We start from the raw sequence: 10,648 nt of genomic DNA, 5'->3' as shown, positions 1-10,648 counted from the left end.
AACATCTTATGAAAGCTGTACACATATTAATAATACCATCTTTGTATATTTCATACTGTTGCAAAAATTCTGCATATATTTCAGGGATACAAGGATTAGAGAATACAATCTATGGACCTATATTCAGACTTTTTCTTTAAAAGTTTTCTTTATATACAAGAAAGGGAAATCGTAGTTTGAATGTAAGAAATGGTACTGTCCTTGGGCCTCTTAGCAACATACTCTGTTCCAAAGGCCAAAAATGTTGAAAGTATTTGGGCACTTGTGTCTAATCCTGAAAAGATTTTAGGGTTACCTCTTCAGAGGAGGGAATGTTTGAATAGCCAAAAGCCCCATAAAAATAAATAAATCAAAGAAGAAAGAGTACATGAAGTTATCAGAAAAAAGTGATGGGGAGATATGGGAGGAGTTAGAGGGGAGGGAGTGGGCATGGATTTGATCAAAACACCTTATATGCATGCATGAAATTCTCAATAAATTATTTTCTTTAAAAAAAGAAGTGAAAAAAATAAAATATTTTTCATCTATAATGAGATTCCATTTCAAACAAATCCAGAGTCTTTTCCATTTCAACCAAAGTCCTGGATTGTTTCCAAGTAGCCCATGAAAAGCATCTAAAAATTACCCAAATGTAGTTTTCATCTATGCTTAGATACTATTTTCAAAGACGTAAACAAGGAGCAATTAACACCTAGAGTAAACAATGCCCAATAGTCATCTTTATGGTTGTTTAATCAAATAAATTAGCCTTGTGACTCTTTCAACACAACTTATTACCATGATAGGCATCAAATAATATCATATGGTCTTATTACAAAGAAAGAATCCCAAGAAGGATATAAACTAATAGTATAGAATTCATGTTATACAGATTCTAGAGCAGACCCCTCACAAAACAAACCTCTCCTCATAAACCAGTAAACACCCTTCTGACTTCTTCAGACCCAAGCACTCACAAAGTAAAGAAAAATCCTAAACTTTTAGAATTATTGCTTCTTCTTCTCATCAGACTATATTTCCTTGGTCTTCAAGATTTGTCTGGGGTTGGGGACAGAGCTGGAGAGATGGCTCAGCAGTTAAGATCACTTGCTACTCTTTCAGAGGTCCCGAGTTTGATTCCCAGCACCCATGTTGGGCAGCTCACAATTACCAGTAACTCCAGCTCCAGGGGATTTAATGCCCTCTCTGGCTTCTGTAGACACTGTACTCACATACATATGCATACACACACATGATTTAAAATAATAAAAATAAATCTTTTATTTAAAAAAAAAAAAGATTTGAGGGGGCTAGAGACTCTAGATGGCTCAGTGGTTAAGAGCACTAGCTGCTCTTACAGAAGACTCAGGTTCTATTGCCAGCACCTAGGCAGTGGCTAACAACTATCCATAACTCCAGTTCCAGAGGATCTGATGCCCTTAACTGTCCTCTGTAGGCATTGCATGACAAGGGTGCACTTACATACATGCAGGCCTAATATTCATAGACATAAAAAACTAAAATACAAAAAAATACAATAAATAAAAAAGATTTGTCTGAGAGATAGTTCAATGGCTGCTCTTGCAGGAGACTCAGATTTGGTTCCCAGCCTCACATGGTGGCTAACAACCATCTGTAATTCCAGTTGCAGGCAATCTGACATCATCTTCTGGTCTCCAAAAGCACTGCATGTACTTACATACATGTCAGCAAAATACTCATACACATAAAATAAAAATAAAATAATTTATTGATATTTAAAAGATTTGGCTGAGATATCTTTTATCTTGCTGCCTCCATCAGCCTGAGTCACATGTGGTTCCACCTTATCACTTGCCATGGTATGCTAAACATGTTTGTCTTTCTGAGTTCATTGAGGCCAACAAGTGTTATTTGAGTCCCTGTATTCCTACTTCAAGCCATGCCACCTGAAAATAGCATCCAGGAGTATAGTCAGTGTCCTCCAGTAGAAGATTACAAGGAATGCCAGCCTATCCATCAACTTCCTGAAGAACTGATTACCACACTACCAAAGTTGGTTTCACTTAGTGAGAGAGCTCTTATCTTTGAGAGAGCTGATCCAAGGTTGTCTATCTACTATGAATACAGTTAAGATGATTTTGATAGGTTAGCTATCTTCATGTTTGGTTGGGTAGAAACAGAACAAGTTCCTTTGTTAATTCAATGGTTGTATCTTCATGTGTCTGGTCAGTCCAGGCAAGCCAAGATGGTATAGAATGTTTTCCTTATGGAAGAAGGCAGGATCAGGACTAGTTGCCAACTATTTTTGAATTTCTCAAATTCTCCAAATAAATTTCACTTCTAAATTCTTTGTATCCTAAGACTCTGGCTTATTATCACATATGCAAAATTGTCTTTTTTATTTCTTAGTCATTCATAGTACCTGACAAATATTTCAAGAACATTGATCTCTATTTGTTTCCATTTAATCACACATAGCCATACATTTTTAAGCTGTTGAATGAGTTTTCAATTCAATTTCTAAGTGTAAATCTGCAGTGATGGGCATGGGCAGACTTTCCGCCCACCCCCAAATTGCATTCTATTACTTCTTCAATGGAAAAGGAGGAATACATTGCTGGGCATGGTGGCGCATGCCTTTAATCCCAGCACTCAGGAGGCAGAGGCAGGCGGATCTCCATGAGTTCAAGGCCAGCCTGGTCTACATAGTGAGTTCCAGCACAGCTGGGGCTACAGGGAGACCCTGTCTCAAAAAGACCAAAAAACAAAGAAAAGCAGGAATACATTGCCTTTGACCAGAATGACTTTGTATACTTTTACATAAACAAAATGTCAACTTTGGAAGTTTGGATATTGATGACCCATGCAGTTCTTTGAGCCCCAGCTTGAATCACTAAGATAAACTGTTCATGAGTTGGAGCAGCAGGAATCCTTTCTGTGCCTGTTACAGCACTTGAGATGCTGGCCCAAGCAAAGTAAAAGACAGGAAGAAAAAGAACATTTCTCTGTTTGCTTAAATGCCTGGAGCAAATCAAGCCTAAGAGTCTAGCTGCCAAAGTAAAAGTAGAACCATCAATATTTCCATGAGAAAAGGAAGGTCAGTTGCCCAGACACAGGAAGATGCCTTTAAGAGAACAAGAAAGGAAATAAAGAACAAAGCAATTCCAAATCAGCATAACATCAAAACCCTAAGACAAGTTAATCATCAAGAGTCCTTATTAAAGTCTCTCCCTTGATTGACTATAAAATCCTACCTCCTGAGAGTCTCTGCAAGTGGACCAAGAAAATCTGTCCCCAAACAGTGAGGAAAGCATTATACTCAAATTTTGTGATATGAGTCCCCTATCTGACATGCAGTTCCTCAACCAGGTCATTACACCATGTAAAGCAGGAAGTGAAATCCTAGGTGGCACATACACAAATTAAAAAGAAATCAGCCTGCTGACTCTTTAACCAAGGTTGACAAGCTCTCCACACTGAGGGCCGAAGCCATTAGAATTACATCTGTCTATCATGAGCCTTTCTCTGTGTTATTATTCTATTCTTAGCTGGCTAAGTTACTCCACCAGCAGGAAAGCATCAGTCAACCTTATGACTGACCACAAGAGCATTGATTAATATGGACACAAGAGGAGTTCTGTTAAAACTGCAGGCTCTTCCACCAAACAGCTCAGATACACAAAGTCAAATTTGCTACTGTGATTACCAGAAAACACAGCCTGCTATTTTTAATTACATCCCCTGTATAGTTTGGCCTCTCCTTCAGAACAGTAGATTATTATTCGGCAACTTCTAAATAAGAAGGGTGTGTCCACCATCCAGCAGAGAGCCAAAGGAGTTCTCAATGCCTCTTGTGTTTGGTTTGCTAATCAATTCACTGTAGCCAAGATGAAAGTCAAGGTGCACAGTGGGTATTAGGATCTTAATTTTAGGCAAACAGCATTACCCACAGAACACAATACATCACAAATTTAAATGACCAGATGCTGAAAACTTATATTTCAAAGTCCATGGTCTCTTAAGAACCTGTTCAATTGAAAGTGAACACTAAAGTTCTTTGACAGGTTGTTGTTAATGGACATTTGGAGAGTGCCTATAACTTTGGTTTTTGTTTTAATGTTAGCATTGTGCAGATCTAGACAAGTAGTTCTCAGCCAAGGATTAATTTTTATCTCCCAGTAGATATTTGACAATGTCTGAATATATTTTTGGTTGTCATGGCTCTGGGAGCTAAAGGGAGCTACTTGTGTCTAATGGGTGGAGACCAGGGATGCTGCTAAACACCCTTCTAAACACAGAATAGGTCTCACAAAAAGGGGTCGGTCATTTGGTCTAAAATGTCAGGAATCCCATAGAAAAGAAAATCAAGTTTAGAGGGAAAAAAATCAGTTATTTTCAAGTTAACATTGTATTAGTAAGTTATTTAGATCAAAAGAATAAATAATGTTGCAAGTTAAAACATAAGTATTTGTACTATATAGAGGTAGTACATACTCTGTTACTGAAATAATAAATATCATAAGTTCAACATACTTTAACTATTTGCTAAATATCTGTGAATGGTGCCTTTTTTTAAGTAAACTGTAAATGTACAACTAGAGAACATAGATTTCTGTATTCAACCTATTTGAGTCAAAAATTCATGCTTCTGGAGCTGGAGAGATGGCTCAGCAGTTAAGAGCACTTGTTGTCCCTGCAGAGGACCCACATGGCAGCTAGCAACTGTCGGTAGCTCCAGTTCCAGGGGATCTGAGGCCCTCATCTCTCCTCCACGGGCATTGCACAACACGAATGCACTTACATACATGCAAGCAATACACTCATACACACGAAATAAAAATAATAAAATGTATTTTTTTAGTTCATACTTCTTAGCTTTCAATGTATATACAAATTTTTTTCTTAACCTGAGAAATAAGAAACTTTCAATTTTTTAAATAAAAAACTGAGGCAGAAGCATGGCTTCAAGTCCAGCCTGGGATACAGAGTGACACCAGTTTCAAGAAAGAAAGTCTTGGGGGCAGTGCTTGCCTATCTATCACACACAAAGCCCTAAGGTCAATCCTCAACACTAAAAAAAGTTATGAAAAATACTCTGTGTAACTTTCACTTTTGTTTTATTGCCTGTAATATTGAGATACAATATTCCTCTATCCACAATAAGGTACCATATGAAATTCTCTCTTTCATTCATAACTGTTAATATCTTCCTGGATTTAATATTTTTCTTTATGGCATATTCATTTTTCTGTTCTTATTTTTATGTACACTTTATTGAGTTTTTGTGCAATTCATACAAGAGATCTTAATCAGATTTAGACCTCTCTCCCCCATCCTCATCCCCCTATAATTCCCCCCACCAGAGTTCACGTATTCTGTCATATATATGTTAAGACCCATCCAGTCAAGCATTTGTATCCAGATGTCCCTCCATGCAAGTTCATCCACTGGAGTCTCATCAGCCTATCTAGAGTTACTTTCTTAAAGAAGATCAAATCTCCCTCACCACACAGAAATCAGTTCCCAATAGTTCCTTGGCTAAGGTTCAGGCCTCCTGCCCATTTCCCCAGTTCTATGCTGTGATTTTTGTCTGAGTCAGCAAGGGTCTTGGGCATGCTGTCACCATTGCTATAAGTTCATATGAGCAAGTTCCCGGAAGCATGAAAGCCTCTGTTTCCTATGTTCATGCACCAACCCTGGTTCTTACAGTCTTTCTGCCCCTTTTCCATCATGGTCCCTGAGCCAAGGTTTAATATGGGAGTCCTATGCTTTCTACAGTCTCTTATTCTCTACACTTTGGCCAATTATGACCTTCTGTGTGCATCACACTCTGTTGCACGAGGATGCTTCACTGGTGAGAGTTGAGAGATGTATTAATATTCTCCTACATTCTGTTCTGCTATGTTCCATGAGCCTTGGGTGTAGAGGTTCCAACATAGATGTGTCACTTAGGGTTGGGCATCTCTCAGACACATAGTCTCTGTTTGTGACCACTTATGGAGTTCTGTAATTGTCTCCATCTGTTGCAAAAGGAAGTTTCTTTGATGAGTGATGTATGGTAGTTATACTTGTCTGTAAATATAAGAACACATATTTTGCATAGAGTAAAAACTTTCATTTGTCTAGAAATATGACATGTATATTTCTGTGTTTACAGTGGCACCCATGAGTTCCCTCCCACTGAGGGGGTTTTAAATCCAATAGGATAGCTGTTGGTTATCCCCTAGGTGAAAGGGCCACTACTGCACTGCCAGTCATTGTTGTAGTTATTATGTTGTAGTTATCGAAGCTGGGTTGGACAATTGATTGATTTTTCTCCCTTAGCAGCTTGCATAGTATTCTCTAGAATTATGAGAGCTAGTCATCAGAGAAGAGGCTTCCAAGTCAGCTCCAGCTCCATTGCCCCAAGTCCTGTGTCCAAAGTATATCTTATCTTCAACAATAGGATCTTAGCTCCAAGTGCTAAGGTATTCTAGAGCTCTGGCAATAGCCTGTGTTATTTGGGGAGTCTCATGGACGACCCTGACCAACGACTCAAAGGGAGGTGTCTCCTGTCTGGCACTGCAGTTCTTGTTATATAGCCTTCAGGTATACACATGCACTCATATTCAGATAGTGTATGTGTATTTTTCAGAGGCGCTTTGAGTTAACACATTTCCCTCTGGTTTTTCACACCACCTAAGCTTTATCTCTCCCCTCCCCCTCCCACCTCTGTCTAACCTCACTAGTTAAAGTACTCCCATTTTTCTCACTTTTCCCTTGATAATACCTGTCTCCTATTATACTCCCTCTTTTGAGTTTCTTATTCCCCTTTATCCACATGGCTCCCTGTATGTCCCTCCCTCCTACCTTCTCAGTCGAATACACCCATTTTCCCCCATTTCACCCTTGGTAACTTCTGTTTCCTATTATCCCCCTCTCTTGGGCTCTTTCTTTCCCTTTACCTCTGTGATATTTTCTTGTATCCTGCTGTTGCATCAGGGTAAATACTCACATATAAGGGATTAGTGCTAAGATCCACAAATGAGGGAGAACATCCGCCACTTGTTTTTCTGAGTCTGTCTTAATTCACTTTGTGTAAGTCTTGAGTTCCATCCATTTACCTGAAAATTTCATGATTTCATCTTTCATTACTGCTGAGTAGAACTCTACTGTCTAAATGTACCATATTTTCAACATTTAGGTTGTTTCTATCTCTTAGCTATTGTGAAAAGAGCAGCAAAAAACATGAATGTACAAGTGTCTCTACAGTAGGATGAGTCCTTTGGATATATCTCAAGAGTGGTATAACAGGAATTATAGGGTAGAGTCATATTTTAGTTTAAGAGTTCTCCACACTGCTTTCCATAGGGGTTGTGGGAGTTTGCAACCCCACCAGCATGTGGGATTACTGGAACTGATGGTAGGAAATTAAAAATCCTTGGGTGGGTTTTTGGAAATTTAACAATAATGGAGATTTTAGGGAAAGTTAAACAAAGAACTATTGTCTTAAGTCTTTAAAAAAATCAATATTGAGGTTTCCACATGGTAGTCACCACCCAAGAATTGTGGAATCTCTTAATTCTGCAACTATTCAAGGTGTAGCTACTTGTCATGAGTAGCAACTGATCTAATTTCCCTCAAAGTTATTTAATGTGCAATTTCTTTCTGAAGTAAGTTCTCTTTCTTAGTTACATGGCAGTTCCAAATCTCTTTATCTGATATATAAATAATCTTCCTGGAATTTTTTTCTATTTGTAAAAGAGGGCTTTCTTTCGGTCTCCAAAATTCCTGGCCCACTCATTCACTGGATCATTTAAACACCTAAGAAACATTTAAAGTCTTCCTTCTTCCTTTAATCATTTTGACCAAGTACTGTTAAAACGATTTAAAAGTCTCTCTTCAGAAACAATGTGGGAGTTTTGGATACCCTTAATTTACTAAGTTGTGTCTCAACTTTTGACAGAAAATTAGCATTCCTAAAATAACTCCATGATGTTAAAATGTATTTCAGTGGAATTTCTGTTCCACTGAAATGTGATCTGGGCACTGTCTACTACTCCAACCCACCTCCTGTCGTCCCTTCCTCTAATTTCAACTGTGGGTAGCTGGATGTCTTCATCAGGGGCTCCCCACTGATGATTTTTCATCTTTGTCCCCCTGCCTCCCCTCCCCCGCCTTTTTGTCCTGAGAAGTTCAGCTCAGCCGGTTTCACCTCCTGCTCAGGAAGCATCCCCAAGGACAACCCTGGGAAGCTGAGGAATGGCGCTGGTGAGTGAATGCTCCCACCTGCTCTGCGTTGGCAGGGATTCTTAGAAATTCTGCGTGCTTCTCAGGCGATCCCCAAATCAAGCCCCAGTGCTCCTGCAGTAACCCCAATGATGTTCCCTTGTATTGGCTTTTTCTCCTACCCTATCCCGCTCTGCCTGGGCCTTTCTTCTTGCTCCCATAAAATGAACCACCTGCGCAGAAGCCCACACCTCCAGGTGGTACTCAACTAAATAACTTCTCTCTCATCAAAATTCTTCACTCTACAGGTGAGGAAACATCGTCATGTTCAGTCTCCTGCAGACCCGTCTGAATCTTGCTGAAATGGGAACCAAAATTTCAGCACATACGTTTTTGGTGGACAGCAAGAACCAAACCACAACTCACCATGAAATTAAAATAACTATGATCATAGAAGAACAAAATGCAAGGCGTTTGCAGGGGTGTTTATGAGGGGCGCCCCGCTCACGCTTAAGGTCACAGGCTTCTCAGGGAGTAATGTCTAAGAAAGGTGCTCATCAAGACCCTTCTGACACTTTATCCTTCCGTTTTCTCTTTACTCATCTCCTGTCTCCCATGCCTGTGCCTCCTTCCCTCGCTATATTGTAGTCTTCCAACTACTTCCTTCCTAGTTCTCAGTACTGATGCTCACCCCCGTCTTTCTCCACTCCACACTTTCTAGATCTTAGGGATCTTGGAGATCTTGCCCTGTTTTGGTTGTTGTTGTCTGTTTTATTTTGTTTTGCTGTCTTTTCTGTTACTTTGTCTTTTTTTCTCGTCTTCAGAGTTGAGAGCTGAATCCAGAGCCCTGCACTTGCTAGGCAAGCACTCTACCACTGAACTAAATCCCCACCTCTATCTTAGATCTTAGATAAAGATAACAATCAGCCTTCTCTGGACTTACAGATGGGCTTCACGGAGCTTCTTTAGAAAACCACATAAATAAGCAGACTGATAGCACTATGCTCTGGATTTCTGATCTCCACCAGGCCCTTTATCCTGGTCAGATCCCCTCTAGTGGCAAAAAAAGCACATGGGTCAATATTTCTTCACCAATGCTGCCATCACACTCATGCCTAGCCCTAGTGGTGATTTCAAGTTACTGCTTTCTCTTTGAAAGCTTTACAAACTTGGGCGCCCTCCCATCTTCTTTAAACTTGGCTTTAATTTTACTTTAGTGATATCATGCTGTCTTAGTTCTCTAATTGTTCTCTAATAATGTGCACATCAATATTTATTTGTTTCATGGTTTTATGTTTAGGCATTTCCTCTGATTTTGCCACGTCACTAAGTAACTTCACCTACTTTTTTAACGCTAAGACCTGCGTGCTTAGAGCTACAAATGAAGATCATCAATAAACATACTGTCTTCAAATCCAAGCTAAAAACCTTATTCAACAACTAAACTTCCCAGTCTTACTATTTTTCCCAATCCAATTTCTATTCTGTTTTTACAGCACATTCATTCTTTTAATTTGCAATTAACAATCACCCAACCAGCAAAGACAGTCTAGGAGTTCTTTGGTGGAAAAATTATAGGAAAGTTATCCTCCTACCTTCATCCCCATAGTCAAAGATAACCAACTAATATTTATTGTAATCCTTAATTTTCTGACCCATTCTCTCAAATTTTGATCATGCCTCTAACATACCCTGATCAATCAGAATTTCTGGATATTAATTAAAAATTCAGGCTGTTGATAGCCTTGTGGATTTTCTTGGTTATATGAAATGTCTTTTCTTTGTTTCCTTCATTCTTTTTTCAGGACTTAGTATCATCTCCCCAGTTAATCTTTTCTTGACCCTCTGCTGACTCTTTGCACCCACCAAAACTCTCCTGCTGAGTCTTTTGTATAAATACATAAAAGAGAACTTATGCTATTTACTTGTGTCATTATTTACCTGGCTATCTCTTCCCTATTAAACAAAAAGCTTCTTCTGGGTAAGCAGAGAGATGACTCAGTGAGTAAAGTGCTTGTCACATAAGATTGAGGACCTAAGTTCAGATCTCCAGCACCCATGTAAAAAGCCAGGTGTGACTATGTATACTGGTAACCCAGCACTGGGGGAGGTGGAAGCCAAAAAGAAAATCCCTAGTTCTCGCTGGCCACCCAGTCTAGCCAAATGAGTGAGCCCTAGGTTCAGCACCAGATCCTGTCTCAAATAAACAGATAGATGATAGATAGATAGATAGATAGATAGATAGATAGATAGATAGATAGATAGATAGAACAAGCTTGGTGGAGCATGATCCCAGCCTTCAGGGGGGTTGAGGCAGCCAGCTCTCTGTGAGTTTGAGGCCAGCCTGTCTACATAGGGAGTTCCAGGCTTGCTGGGGCTATAGGGAGACCCTGTCTCAAAATGATAGATAGATAGATAGATAGATAGATAGATAGATAGATGATAGATAGATAGATAGATAGATAGATAGATGATAGGT

This window comes from Nannospalax galili, unplaced genomic scaffold (assembly GCF_000622305.1).
Source record: "Nannospalax galili isolate Female #2095 unplaced genomic scaffold, S.galili_v1.0 scaffold168, whole genome shotgun sequence".
Taxonomy (NCBI): domain Eukaryota; kingdom Metazoa; phylum Chordata; class Mammalia; order Rodentia; family Spalacidae; genus Nannospalax; species Nannospalax galili.
The sequence above is the reverse complement of the archived record's forward strand: the minus strand, read 5'-3'. Positions refer to the sequence as shown.